Source organism: Rhinolophus ferrumequinum, chromosome 11, assembly GCF_004115265.2.
Source record: "Rhinolophus ferrumequinum isolate MPI-CBG mRhiFer1 chromosome 11, mRhiFer1_v1.p, whole genome shotgun sequence".
Lineage (NCBI taxonomy): Eukaryota > Metazoa > Chordata > Mammalia > Chiroptera > Rhinolophidae > Rhinolophus > Rhinolophus ferrumequinum.
The window spans coordinates 25,969,315-25,985,610 of record NC_046294.1 but is presented as its reverse complement, the minus strand read 5'-3'; the positions used below and the strand labels follow the sequence as shown (position 1 = coordinate 25,985,610).

General features: G+C 36.2%; 1 protein-coding gene across 1 annotated transcript in view; it reads right to left on the bottom strand.

Annotated features, from left to right (window-relative positions):
* The window catches only part of DCDC1 (doublecortin domain containing 1), a 382,228-nt gene that overhangs the window by 297,038 nt on the left and 68,894 nt on the right, over nucleotides 1–16,296 (bottom strand). The gene's annotated exons all lie outside the window — the stretch shown is intronic.

The following is a 16,296-nucleotide window of genomic DNA, read 5'->3' as shown; positions in this document are numbered from 1 at the left end:
TTTCAGTCAGAATATATGAGACTATGGCGAAAAAAAAAAGAGCACTGCCCAGAGCATAATTACCTATAAAGAAACTTCTATATGCTCTTTGACAGCAGGTTTCAGGTCTCGATCTTAAAAATACACAGCTCTTGTCAGCAGGACATCATTTGGAAATTTCCCACCAATTCAATTGGAATTTACTTTTCATGTGAAGTTTATCTAAAAAGTCTTTTTTGTATGAAACAAAGTATGTTCTTAAAAGATACTAAGATTTGAGTGTTTCCCATCAGGGAAGTATGCCTGGAGGGAGTTTGAACTAGTGCCTAGGTATGTGTTTTAATGCTCCTAACCCAGCTTTAGGTGGAAAGCTCCAGGTCCCCGAGGAACCAATAAGACCCACTCAAAAGCAGGATCTGCTGGGAAGCCTAAATGATGGAGAGCGTACTGTCTCCTATGTTGCTTGATTTATATCAGTATATGTTCATTCAAACAAAAGTAAACTAACAGCTGCTGTGTACTTTTGTTTACATGCTATATGTCAAATCTTATTGTCCCTAAGGTACTTAGGAGAAAAGATTTAGCAGTTGTTTTCCTAAATACCAATGCCTACCCAAATTTGGGTTTTTCCTCCACTGAACAAAATGACAAGCACACGATTGCTATACTTACAGCAATATTTCACAGCTGCTTTAGTTTTTCAGTGATCCTATTAAACTGACGGCTTATTGCCTGTGGGGTCTACAGTGTTATAATACTGCTGTAAGAGACATTGATTTGTATGATAGGATCAAACAGAACAGAGATGCATTGGGGAGAAGAATTTCATAGGTCACATTGTTTTTACCTGAGTAAAATTTAATTTAGACATTGTGACCTTTACGGAATACCTGGTTATTTTAATTGCTGGTATGTGGGTGAACGTTGACATTGAGGCTTATGAAGTCCGAAATCTCAGGAAGTCTCCTCTGTGTTGAAAATGCAGTCTGAGTCATGTCTTTTCTTGAACTGAACGAAGTAGCTGTGCATTAAATATGCTGGCACATCTTCTGCTTGAGCAAGTGGACCGAAATGGTGTGAATTGTTAATGCCTTGCTGCTTTGGTTCACGGCTTGTGATTGATCATTTGTAACTATATCTACTCCTTGTTCCATGAAATCAAGTATGGAGTAATGGGTTCATCAGATTTTGGGGTTAAATTGAGAGTGAAGAGGTACTGTGTGTGGAAATAAGAGTTGCCATGTTCAGGGCTGGCCTTGTAACAGCATGGAATCTAAAGGCGATATTCAAAACCACTTCACTCATCATACGCTTACTGATTCTGAATAGGGCCCATTTGCAGGGGACATTTGGTAGTTTTCCAATACGCTTTATGCCTCTTTCTACTTCCACCACCATGCACATCTTTTTTTCATACACCCCCAGTCGCACATTGGTAGAACAGGTCAGCATACACAATTCATTTCTTTAAATAACTTGATTTATACAAGTAGAAATAAGCTGGGATTCTATTGTCTAAGTCTTGCTTTTCCCCTCAACAAAAATAATAGTGTGTGTCTTTGAAAATACAAGTATTTTATGAACTCAGTTTCTCGGGCATCTTAAACACTTGATATTTAGTAATAATGTAAAATAACTTAATTGAACTGGTATATGTACAACTTTAAAGTTATGCTTAAAGAAATGTTAAGAATTAACTGTATCTGATTAACTGTATGCTGATGTGGCTATGGTCTATACCAATACATAATAACTGAATATATATGACCTGCTTTGGGAAACTTTAAAGCTCTTTAAAATTTAAAATATTACTTTAGAAGAATTAGCTTTGGAAAGTACAATGCATGAAACAATAAAATCAACAAAAATTAGAACTAAACGCCTTTAGAAATGTCACTGTACGGTCGCTTGCTGTAATAACTGACACATTTTTCACATTATTATTTTTATTTTTATTATTATTCATAAAATCTTAACCCAAATGGTGTTAACTGGGGCACCAATTAACTTTTGACCCAGTAGGAAAATATGTAACAGAAAATATAGTAAAACTATATTTTACTATATTTTGTAAATAATCATATGTCAGTAATAATCAAAAGCAAGATAATTGTAAGATGTCTCAAAATTCTACTGTTATGTTGTAAAATCACAACTAATACAAATCTAAAAAATATAGTTGGATCCTTTTCTTTTTCTTTTTTAGTCTCAAAAACAGGGATAATAATAATACCTGACACACACATATCTAATTCAGACAGACCTAGGAGTTAGATGATGTAGGTGAAGCTGTTTTGGTCTCCTCGGATGCAAATGCTAAGTCAACATATTACTGACATTTAAACATTTTCTTTAGGATATAATATATATGTGTTATGAAAAAATTATATTTTAAATGGGATAAACTGAAAATTCTTAATAGTTTGTACAATTACAATGTCCCTTTTGACATTTATTTCTCCATGTTTGTTCCACAAAAGTAGAATCTTCTCTAATTAGCATTTTACATATTTTTGCCTACTATTTCATCTTTCTTCTAAAAACTCTTAGGAGGAAGAAAACCAATCTCTGCTGAGTCATGTTCTTTTCTGTGGAGAACTTTCTTTAAAAAATTGTTTTATTACAATGAGGTTATTTGTTTTCATTGGCAATTATGCTTACTGTAATGTTTATAATGAACTTCTAGGATCACAGACAAGTCATTAGAGTCAGAGTAAAATTTGTTGTGTTAGAGTTCAAATACTGAGAAATACGACATATAAGAACCAGAAACTGGAAAGACAAACTTAAGGGGAATAGGGAAAGAGCAAGGACTTGGTTACAAAAATTACAGAAATCCTGAAGCAAGTTGAGCCCAACAAAACCTAGGAATGATGATCATACCTTCATGAATATAAAAGAGAATCTGTGTTTGAAAGACTTTAAAAAGGAAATTTCTGACATAAATTAAAGAGTCTGTGAGCAGTTTAGACTGTTTTGTGAATGCTCGTATCATGGCAGTTCTGCATTCACATATTTAATGAAAGATGACGGCAATCCAATTATAATGGGATTCTCAAACTGTCACTAAAAACTTTTTTTTGATCAAGCATTAACAGAATTCTTAATATTCTTTATAAGTCAACAGTAGAAATATATATATCAGTGATTGCTTAGCACTTTCTGTTTTTGTCCAAGCAGCAAAGGTAACTCAAGTCTGATGCCTAGGAGTCACCGAGACACTGAGGTCCATGCCTAAGGAACCGTGGAACCAAGGCAAGGTCACGGGAGCACAGTCTCAACGGAGATCTGACGACCACCTTTCCTACAGCATCTTTCCTACACAAAAGGGCTTTTAACTGGCTGCCTTTGTCTGTGTCAATTCGCCCTAGAGAGATTTAATAACCACGAGCACCTGGCATCCCTCTTCAGCAAGAAACGTGTTTTTACATTTCCTAAAATTTGAGGGATAAAAGTACATGGGAAAGGGACTTGATGATCGAAGGGAAGCAAATATACTTTATTTTACAGAAGATATTTATCCATAAGTTTGAACTTATTCCCTGGAAAGTTCCAGAACAGATTATATAACATCAGTCCTTTGTGAACTCTTTGAAAAATAAACAGTAATCACTGGGGCCCAACATGGAATAATTTAGATATTAAAGGAATATTTAATGAGCAGAGAGGGAGACTGGGGAAAATTCCCTACACGAGTCTTGAGCTCTCCAATACCAGCATACAACCATTATTTTTCCCAGTGGGAAGCAGGTACCAACAGACTGTGGCTAACATCTATCGTCCTCCAACAAGGTACTGCGAACCCTGCACGTTACTTCCCAGATAAACGGGTGTATCTACAACAAGGCAGAACATCTGAGTTTGCAAATCTCCTGGTTATATCCTCTAGAATTTATGTTTGCTTACTTTAAACTGTTTCTATTTGGAAATGATAGAGAAATATGTCACTTAGTAACCAAAACAAGGCAAAAGAAAGTTATGACTGAATGCTGTTCTGGAGAAATAAATCAAAGAGTGCGCGCGCGCGCGCGCGCGCGCGCGCACACACACACACACACACACTCACACACACACACACACCACAAAGTTGTCCCCGTATGGAGGTAAACTGCAGGTCAGGGGTTAAATACCCGTCTGAGTTACCCAACCTTAGCTAAGAAAACAATGCCATTTCCAGGGCCCAATCTATTTGGACCATTACAGAATCCCACATTAAGCAGAGCAGGAGCAGTACTAGAAATAAACGGAAAATACTGGGCATTTTTCGGGTGTAAAAGAAGAGGAAAGCATTTTGACTAAATTCTCTCTCAGTGTTCTGAATTTTTCATTTACATCAAAAGGAATCTAAGTACAATGCTTAATCTCTGGATGACACATAAATATCTGGAAAATGTTGGCAGGATAAACTATAAAATAAAAACCTTAGAATTAGAAATTTTGTAGGAATTGATGTATAAAGTTGTGTTCTCATATCTAAAAATCAGCAGTATAAGTACAGGATAAGAAAGAAGTAGTTTAAAAGCAACTTGTGACCAAAAATTGGGGGGGCTTTGGTTGACTTTAAGTTCAATATAGGCCAACAATATGATGTGTCTAATAGAAATAATAATGCAATTGTAAGTTATATAATGACCTGGAAAAAGAAAGAGGAAGTGGGGCTGCTTTACTTGTCATTGATTGACTTGGAAAATTGTGTACGATGTGAGTTCCCACAAAGACAAATATCAAAACAACTAGACAGAACAGAAAAAGAGGGACCAGGTTGATGATGGTCCATTATAGCAAGAGAGACTAAAGATATTTAACCTGAAAAAGATTTAAATCGTGCATGTTCAAACATTTGAAAGGCAGTCATTGACTTGGAACTAATTTGTATTATGTAACTCCAGAAAGCAAAATCAAGACAAATGGCAAATGTTTAAAAGAACAGAGTTCTTGGGGTGGCCACATGGCTCAGTTGGTTGGAGCACGTGCTCTCAACCTGAAGGTTGCTGGTTCGACTCCTGCAAGGGGTGGTGGGCTGCACCCTCTGCAACTAACAACAGCAGCTGGACATGGAGCTGAGCTGTACCCTCCACAACTAGGATTGAAAGGACAACAGCTTGACTTGGATGGAGCTGATGAGTCCTGGGAAAAACACACTACTGTTCCCCAATTTAAAAAAAAAAAAACCACACAAAAGCCCTGGAAATACACACTGTTCCCAATAAAATCTTTTAAAAAATAAATAAATAAGTAAATAAGTAAATAAATAAATAAATAAATAAGAAAAGAACAGAGATCAGTTGGCTATATTTTTTTTAAAGAAACTGCAGCTGACTCTGGGTGGTGAACACACAGTGTGATTTATGGATGATGTGATACAGAATTGCACAACTGAAATCTATGTAATTCTACTAACAATTGTCACCCCAATAAATTAAAAATAAATTAAAAAAAAAAAAAAAAAGAAACTGCAGCTGTCAGAAATGAAACAAGCAATGACTGGATGAACATTTGCTGGGGATGATTAAGAGGGTATTCATGACAAAGAGATATTTTGGTATGACCAAAGACCCTTCCAATGCTGAGATCCAAAATAAATCAATCAACAACGCTATTCTGAAGTAGATATCAAAAAGACAGTCATTATCATTTGCTTTTATGATGGCCTATGCATCTAATAAATGAGAATCTTCAAGCTTTTCAAGTTCTATGGAATATGGCAAAATACTACTTTAAGTGGCCGGTGAACCATTAAGTGACATCAATGAGAATGCCAAGAAAAAGTAGTTAATAGTGGGCAAATCAATGCAAAGTCAATTTGACAAAAAAATTTCTTGGTTTTTAATTCATTCATTCATTACAAAAGTATTTTTCATCACTTATTATGTTTCAACACTTAACAAAGATTATGCTTAAAAATTATATATATGAATATTAATTTTTTGAGGGCCTAATGTATGCCTATTAGATATTATGCTACTATATGCCTGGTAGATATTAGGAGATTTTTTGGAGCTTTTTTTAAAAAGTTTGAGAACAAAATCTCCCCTTACTTAGAAATAAGCCTTATGCATAAAACAGAGATATTATACAAACAAAGGTTATGACAGATGGTACAGCCATGTGGTATCAAAAAAAAAGTTATGAGAAGGAAGTATTAGTAAACAAAATAAAGTAGGATTTAAGTAATATTTAAAGCTTTCAAGCTAACACCTGTTTGAAGCTTTGTGAGAGACCCAGAGTCAGAAGGCCCAGCTAAGCCATGCCTGAATTCCTGACCCACAAAAATGATGCAATAATATATGTGTTGCCTTAAGTTGCTAAATTTGGGGGCAATTTACTACACAGCGATTGATAACAAATACAGATTTCGGATAGCAGATAGTGTAGTGTATTCCATTATTACTCAAAATACTTGCTGTCCTTCCCCAGAGGAAAATCGTACCTCCCACCTTATTCATGTTAGGCTTCTCCATGTGCCTCACAATGTCTTCCTCTGTGAAAGGATGCTACATCCCCACACTGTTGAATTAAGGAGATGGAATGTGACCTGCTTTGACATAAGATAGAGCAGGTACAGTCAACCCACAGTGACATGTACAATGAGTGAAAATAAGCCTCTGTACGAGTCACTGAGCGTTTCAGAGTCATTTGTTACCATAAAATACTATATCCTGAGCCATGCCAATTGCTTCCCTTTGAATAGATGGAGAAGGGAAAGATCATTGAGTGGGCATAAAATAGCATGAGCAAAGGAAGGAAGCTGGGCAGTGCATGAGACATTGCACAGCCTGAGACACTGAAGGGACTGCACTTGCTGTGACAGACTGCATGTTGGGAAGTTGTGAGATGTGGGTGATTAAGCTGAATTGGGTAGAGTAAGACTACATAATGAAGGCTCTCAAATGTCAGAATACAGAGTATGAAGGATGTCCTGATATGTAAAGTTTTGAGAAAAAAAATTACATCATATTTCAGGATATTACTCTCTGACAACATAAAGGATTAAGATATAGGAATAGAATTTAGCTGACTAGTGAATAAAGATGTGATAATATTTATGATTATGAATAGCTAACTGTATTTGGTATGTATTGCTACAATAATCCTGCACAACAAACCACTTCAAAACTCAGTGGCATACAACAATCAGCATTTATTCAGCTCATGAGTCTGCAAATTAGCTGGATAGTTCTACTGATATCGGCTGGGCTTGCTCAACGTGTCTTGGAATCAGCTGGCTATCAGCTGATTTAGGATGACCTTGGCTGGAATGACTGGGGCAGATCGGTTTAACTCCACTTCTCTTTTCTTAAAAAATAATGTAGCGAGGTAAAATTCACATAACATAAAATCAATCATTTTAAAATGAACAACTCGGGCATTTAGTACATTCAGCATGCACAACCACCACCTCTATCCAGTTCTAAAATATATCCATCATTCCAAAGTAAAACCCCTTACATGTTAAGCAATTTCTCCTCGGCCCCCTCTCCACCCAGACCCTGGCAAACATCAACCTGCATTCTGTCTCTGTGGAATCTCTTTTGCACATTTCACATAAATGGAATCATACAATATGTCACCTTTTATTTCTGGCTTTTTGCACTTAGCATAATATTTTCAAAGCTCTTTTCAAGGTTCACTGAAGCATTATCAGTACTTCATTCCTTTTCATGGCTGAATAGTATTCCATTGTACGTATAGACAATATGTGTTTCTACATTCACCTTTCCACAGACATTTCGTTTCTACCTTTTGGCTATTACCTATAATGCCGCTATAAAATGCACGTACATATACTTGTTTTATTATTTGTTTTCTATTCCTTTGGGGTATATACCTAGGAGTGGAATTACAGGGCCTTATGTTTATCTTTATGTTTACCCTTTGGAAGAACCACCACATGGTTTCCAAACTGGCTACACCACATTACATTCCCACAAGCAACACACAAGTCATTTTAGAGAGCAAATAACACAAAAAATGGAGACTTATGGAGGGGCCTTGACTGGGTGTCTTCATGCTTTGATGGTGCTTTAATATGCAAGGACTATGTGGGTCTTTTGTTGGTTTCTTTCTAACTTTGGTGGCATCTGGCAGCTTACATGGGGTCACGTTGATAAACTGATCATTTTGAAGTTGTGTTTTTCCGAAGAGCTTGTACAAGACGAATATGGAGGTTGGCCTGTAATTTTATAATAGGCAAGGACTGTGTAGAAATTTGAGCTTGATGGGTCACAACAACTAAATGCAGCTGGGATTGTCTTCCAATAGCCTTGGCCTCCAGAAAATGCCAGCCAGGGAGGAATGGATGATGGCTTTAGTACACTGAAGAGGGATGAGGAGGCCCAAGCACCCCTAACCGGTCATGCTTGCCCTACTTGCAGCCTGCTGCAGCTTACTCAGAATCATGCCACTGAACTGCACCCGATACTGTAGCCAAGTACGAGACTGACACGAGATCATTCTAGGCATTGAAAGGTAGGACAACATTTGCTGTTTTTCTGTGTTTTGTAGCTAAATCTTCAGGCCAGGACTTAGAAGTATGATGAAAACTGAAGTTCTACATGTGCTGCCGTGAGGTAGTATCTTTAAATTGTTAGTACCAGGCCAGACAGGCAGCACTAGATCCGAGGCCTCAAATTCCTGTCTTCATTACGTAAAAACTGCATTCTGGGCCAACAAGAAATTGTGGAGCTAACCTTAGATTCACAGAGTCTGTCCACAAGTTTTCTGAGTAACCTCCACCAATCCAAGTTGACTCTAAATTGACTTATCACATGAATTTTGACCATGGTTCTAAATTTCAGAAACCCAAACCGCAGCTTTACCTACAAAAAGGTCACAGATTGATTATAAAAAGAACACTCCATCTTCATTAGTTAAGGTAGAGAAACAACTTGATGAAAGTATTACAAGTATTAGGACTCAGATTAGCTGCAGGAATTAAGGAGAAAGTACAGTGGTTTGAAAATATGCTTCCCTCTTACAGATTCATAGAGAACAAACTGATGGTTGCTAGAGGGGAGATGAGTGAGAGGGAATGCGTGAAAAACATGAAGGGGAATAAGGTACAAAATTCATAATCCACGGGGGTGTAATGTACAGCACAGGGGATATGGTAAATAATATGGTATTAACTTTGTATGGTGGCAGTGATTGATTACTAGATTTATTGCAGTGAGGTATATATATAAGTGTTGAATAACTGTTGTTAAAACTCATATAATATTGTATGTCAACTATGCTTTAATTTAAAAAATGTAATAAAATAAAATGTTTCAATCTTATGATGAGAATAGAGTAGTGTATGCAGGAAAACAAATTAAAGACAGGCTTATTTAGCTGGAGGAGAAAAGAGGTCTCCTTAGAATAAACATCTGATCTAAGCATACACACTTGACAGATACAAAAAAGAGAAACTGAGATCCTGAAGACTCCAGGAGATACATCCAATTCTAATTACTCTTAAAGAGGTTATTACCAAAAAAGCAAAAATATTTTAATCCCTACAAAATCAGAAAGAGTAACTGAGGCCCAGTGAAACCTAACAGGAATAAAAATAAGACATTAGAGAATAAATTCATAACAATCCCCCAGAGGATCTAGAATCCTGAATACTATGAATAGGTGACATTTATGTTACAGATAAATTAATAATAGTAAGAGCAAATGGAGAATCTCTTTTTGAGGATTGGACAATTATACAAAGAGTGCACATAAAATATGAACAAACTAGAGAGGGGATATGAGAATATGAAGATTAGAATAAAATACCAAAAAAAAAAAATATTTAGTGAACTCCAAAACTTTTTGCACCTAAGATTTAGAAAAGGCAATGGCAAGATGAGTTATATTACAAGGATCCAGGCAGAACAAGAATAGATCAAGCAGTCCAGATCTAAATTAGATGTTAGATGGTGGGAAAATACATCCTGTGTATGATTATTTAACTCAGGGAGGTGAAAATGGATAAGACTGGTTTGAACAAAGGATGCTATCGACAAACTTGGAACTTATTGACTTTGGATCTCTCACTATGAGAGAACCTGCAAAAAAAAAAAAAATATCTAGAGGAATATGTTAGAAAACCACAAGTGTGGACCAGAAAGCAAAGGGAAAGTAATAGAAAAATAAATAAATAAATAACTCCACTGCAGCAAACAATGCAGCCCTAAGCATGTTAGAGAAGGGAATTTTTCTGAAAGGAACTGGAGTACAGTAGAGGCAAACCACAGAGGCAAATCCTAAATACTGCAGAAAAAGAGGACAGAAATACTAACTCAAGATCAGGAGCACTCAAAAACTGAGGAAAAACCATGTCTTCAGGAGGAAATGGCCTTGGAATTGGTCTTCACCGGGCACCAAGCAACATGAGCCTCAACAACATGGACAGTTTATTCAATTCAGAAATTCACCGAAAGTTATTCTCTAATCGGAACCGATTGGAGATGAGGGGGAAGCTGTGCCCGTGAATAGGTTTCTTAGGCCTAAATAATTCCATAACCACAGGCTGTTATAGCAGCCATTGTGACCCAGGAATGAAAATACTGCTCCCACGACAAGGTGGATGATATGCCACTAGATGGGGCCCCCTGGCGGTTCAACGTGGGATCCAGAAGCATGGGACTCATAGGGAAAAGAACATTAAGGTGTTTGGAATACTTTCTAAAGGGAAAAACCAGCACCTCAAACAAGTCTTTATGACTGGGTCTGCCACCAGTGTAAATTTCCAAATGTTGCACGAATGCAACACTCTGAGTACCCTCTTTGAGAATAATGATGATAATACTGACAGCAACAATAATACTTATAGAATGCTTACCAAATGTCAGGCACTTGTTCTAAGGACTTCACATACAACTCACTTCATCCTTATTATCCCTATTTTACAGATGAGAAAACTGACTCTCAGAGAAGCTAAATAACCAGCCCAAGGTCAGACAATAAGTGGCATAACTGGAATTTGAATGCTGGCTCCAAAATCAGAGCACTTAACCAACACTTTATCAAATTTTCCCTCAAGATAATATAAATACATAATGCTATCATTAATGCCTTGGTGGGAGATTGCTTCCCGAGTTATGACACAGGTCAAAGACCCTGCTCAACAGCATAACTCAGCTGGCATCTTGGAGAAACTGACATAAACAATGTATTCTCTTCTTTGCCTTCCTCCCTTAGTCTCTGCTATGGTCTTTGTCAATAGTCGCGCGGGTCTGGATTACGCCAAACATAGGGTCCTGGAAACACCATTTCGCTTGGAATGGCCACATTAGAAACTGGGGATGGGCTGTTGTTGTGAATGTGCTGGGTGTGGGGCCAATGTTGTGATTATCTTTTGGTTCAATTGGAAGAGGAGCACATGGTAAAGTTGGTGTAGACCCAACTCAACTTCTGAGGTCCTGAGGGATGACACCCACAGCAGGAGCCCAGACGGTAGCTACTGGAGAAATTCCAGCTCAAACCAGGCATCTAGAAGCCATCTGGCTGCCACTGGGACAAATGAAAATCAGAGAGGACTTCATTTCTTTGAATTTTAACTTGAGCAGTTTGAACTTTTACCGGATTTTAACTCACAAAGGTAAGATTATTTGATTTTGGAATCACTTGTGTGTGGACTTAAAAGTTTTGTACATTAATTTCTTTGGGATTTTTATTCTTTGAATTCAATTTCTTTACAAAAAAATTGATAATGGGCAAGTTAACATTCATATTCAGGGTATCTCTATGTTACTGGAATTTTGTGATTGAAATACGTGAATTCTGTCATTTAATCTCATTGTAGAATCTCTGAAGAACTTGTCAGAGAATACGCGTATATACCTCTTTTGCACAACGTTGCTAGGCATAATTTGGGGTGGGCAATGGGATGGGAAGTCAAAGTTCAGTGTTCCATAGCATGGCCTTGGAGCCAATTTAATTGACATACTAGTCTAACTCATTTCAGAGTCTTCTAGAGTAAACTTCATACTACCATCCATGATCTAGAAGGATCCACAAGGAGCAGAGTTTGGTTATTGGAACAGCAGCTGCATAAAAGTCCTAAGGGACTGAGGATCTGTTTCCTTAAATGGGAGAATGACTCCTCTGATTCACCATAATGTAATAATTAAGGCAAAGAAGTTAAGAAAACAAAAAGTTGGGCAATGTTAGAAGGAATGAGAGTGTTATCATACAACTCCATCAAAATCTGACACTATCTATATGTATTCTGCCACTGTTATGCACTTCTATAACACCAAGTAGCTCATATATGATTGGTAAAGAGGGGAATGACGTCAGTACAATATGGAAATTTGATTGGTGAATATATGCTTTTCCGTAGGCAAAGGAGGCCAAGAGAGTAGGAGTATAATTCTTTCCTTACACAGGAAAGAGAAAAAGACCTTAGTTTGGATACTGCACTAGGGTTCTCTTCCCAAAAAGGTGTACTCCCAGCCGTGTATAACTCTGTGGGAGTTTTGCTTCTCCAGTGACATCTTTAAAGGAAGGCCCACAGGCGGAAAACTCCCTTAGATTTCCACCTGCATTGTCTTACACACTATTGTTTTTGTGCAGCTTTAATATCCTCTGAAGCAGCACTCTGAGGTGACTACCCAGGCTGTTTACCTTATCTCTTAAGTTAATAATTATTATTTGTAGTTAGTATTCTGGTTTTAAAGGTGCATAGATTTTTGAATGGTCTTCCTCACCCCCGTTTTTCCCATAACCGTTACGTTACTGAGCATGAATTGCAGAATGCATTCTTCATGCATATATTATGTCCTCACAGACCATATGTAGGAATACGGCGATTTTTCCCAGTGGGTAGTTGTTGTCTATAAAAAGAATAGATCTATACAGGAGCCGCAACAAAGAACGTGCCCCGTTTCTTTGTTAAAAATCCTCTATGGTTTAGAAATCCAAAAGTATAAGCAATTTGCAAGTACTATCAGTTTTTAAAGGTTTTACTAGACTCGATGAAGTAAGTCGTTTAATGTCATGGCACGTGCTCATTTCCCACAGCACACCAGGAAAACTTGAAAGTATATCTAATTTGTAAAAAGCAGCAACAGATAGAAGAAGATATTTTATTTAGTTTATCTGTTACTTTCAGTCCTTGGTACTTATAAATAAAAAGTAATTGCTATGATCTTAACAGCAGACATTTTTAAATTACTTTTTCTGCTTCTTCTGTTCTGATACAGAGCAAGCAAGCAAGTAAAAAATAAATAAAGTTATATATCAAATCAGAGTATTAGCATTTATTTATTTAAATTAAAAGATAACTTTCACATAACAGTTGACTTTTCCCAATTTGATGTTCAGAAGACCATCAAACATAAAAATTTAGGGACCTCAATCATTTGATACACAAAATCATACCAACGAACAAAAGAAAAAAGAAATGTGAAAACCTAACTTTAAGTGATTAGGGTGCTACAAACTGTTCCTCAAATAGGATTATCTTCTTTAAGTATTTTTAAGTCCAGTGAACTTGTTATGCTTCCACATGTTAGTAGTTGCACAGGCTAATTTCAGCTGGCATAAGCTTTCATAAGTATGCAAAAACACACAGCAAGGCATGCATTAAAATGTGATAATAGCACACTTCTGGGACACGTGAAGCATGAGGCATGAATCCGAATGCCTCTGGCATCCAAGAAACATCACCCCTCAGAGTCAGAGATTTTCTGTTTTGATAAGTAATTCTGTTACACCACATTTGGGAGGGGGGAAAAATCAACTTTCTAAATATAAATCTTCCATCTTAACTAGGGTTCCTTATAGTTTCAATTCTAGCAATGTACTCAAATTTAAACTTATAGGTGAGCTGGAAATAATTCAAAGCTAGATGGGGTCTTAAGAAAATCTGTTATTTATTTTATTAATGCAAGCTTAAGAGTGATTATAAAATATTGTTTATCACATAGAAAATTTTAGCCAGCATGATGAGGGAGAGGAAAAAAACGCAAAAAAGAAGAAATCAACTTTAATAATGATACTTTCCCCACTCTGCCAAAAAATACATAAGAGAGGATTCTTTGTGTTACATATGTCTTACAGGCAAATAACTAATGCTTCTAGATGATGGGTAAGTGTCTACAAATGCTTTGAAATCCTCAATAAAAATTCCTAATAAAATTAAAGATAATTATCACATCAAATACTAGTATGAAAAATGATCAAGAAAAACAGATTTATTTTTCTAAATGCACACACATATAATACTTAGCAAAAAATTTAAGAGTTATAAACAATAAATATAAAAATACCACACTGATCACTCAATAGTATTAATTAAGGATGATAAAGACAGGAAAGTTTGCTTTCATAGAGTACAAGCAAGGATATTAGAAACAAATGGGAGTGTCCAATATGGCCACATCCTAAAATCACTTAGAATTGCCTAGATCTAGTCTTGCAGTTAAAGTAGCCACTTTATATTTTGTCCCTCTTCAGGCATATGGAATTAAGTTTTAGACTATGTGATAGGCCCATAACGGCAGCACATTTAATAGTTCTAACAGTAGCACTATTAAAATAATAGTAATTACTATTAAAGTGAAAAAAAAAAGCAATTTTTTTTAAAAAGTAAAGTAATAGTAGTAATTACTACCAATAGCAATTTAATAGTAGCTCAAATCTGGAATTCATGGTATTTTTGGTTTCGAAACAAATCACTGCCTTTAGAAATAGACAGAGGTCTCATATTTTGACAGACGTACAATAAAATTGTTTTAAAGCACATATCCTAACTTTTGCAAAACCTCTAGAAGTTAACCAAAACATTTCTTAAAGAATTTTATTAAATTATAGCTAACATACAATATTATATTATAACCAAAACATTTTAAAATCTCTATCTGAGCATACAGTAGCACAATTTCTCATTTTTTCTTTTGAAAGCAGTATACTATAGAAATTGTTAAATTATGTAAAATTTATCAATTGCTTTTGCTTCTTAAGTATGGCTTACTAAGATTAAAATACCCACCAATTTTTTTGAAAAACCTAAACTTGCTCTGTGCTCTACACTGAATATTTTGTCCCCCCAAATTTATGTTAAAAACCTAATCCTCAATGACAAAATGATTTCCCTTAAGTGTGGAATCTAAAGAACAAAATAAACAAACAAAATAGAGACAAATTCATAGATACAGAGAACATTTGGACGGTTGCCAGATGGGAGCGGGTTTGGGAGTAAGGGTGCAAAAAGGGGAAGGGATTAAGAAGTACAAATTGGTTGTTACATGTAGGTATGGGGATGTAGGGTACAGCATAAGAAATATAGTCAATAATATTGTAATAACTATGTATGGTGTCAGAGGGGCACTAGATTTATCAGGGTGATAGGCGGGAGAGGGGTTGGAATACAGGGAGAAAAAGGTGAAGGGATTAAAAAGCAGAAATTGGTAGTTACAAAATAGTCATGGGGATGTAAAGTAAAGCATAGGAAATATAGTCAATGATATGGTAATAACTATGTCTAGTGCTGGCTGGGTACTAGACTAGTCAGGGGCATCACTTCTTAAATTATATAACTGTCTAACCATTATGCTGTACACCTGAAATTAATATAAAGTAATATTAAATGTCAACTGCAATTGAAAAATTTTAAAAGGTGGGGAAAAGGTGAAGGGGAATAAGATGGTCAAGTTTCCAGGTATAAAACATGTAAGTCATGGAGATCCAATGTACAGCATGGGGAATATAGTCAATAATATTATGCTAGTGTGGTAGAGTGTCAGATGGTTGCTGCACTTATCATGGTGTAATATAAGTATATAAGTATTGAATAACTATGGTGTACACCTGAAAATAATATAATATTGTATGTTAGCCCTATTTTAATAAAAACCTTAAAAAAAACAAACCAACCTAATCTCCAATGAGATGTATTTGGAGGTGATTAGGTCAGGCGCGTGGAGCCCTCCTAAATGGAATACGTGTCCTTACACAAGAGACCCCAGAGAGCACCCTTGCCCCTCCCACCACAGTGAGAAGATAGCCGTCTGGTAATCAGGAAACAGGCCTTCATCAGACATTGAATCTACTAATGCCTGGATCTTGGACTTCCCAGCCTCCATAACTTTGTTTGTTGTTTCAGCCACTCTGGCTGGTATTTGTGTTATAATAGCCCAAATGGCGTAAAACAGGCTGAAATAAAAGATTCCCAAGATCCTAATGCCCTTTCATGATTTCCCTTTGTATAAGAAAGACATATTTTCCACGTTATAATTAAACCATTTTACTATATCTTTTTTCCTTTTAAAAGCATAAAGTCAAAACAAAATTATGTAAATGCCTTTTGAAATATTATTATCACATAGTTCACAAAATCTG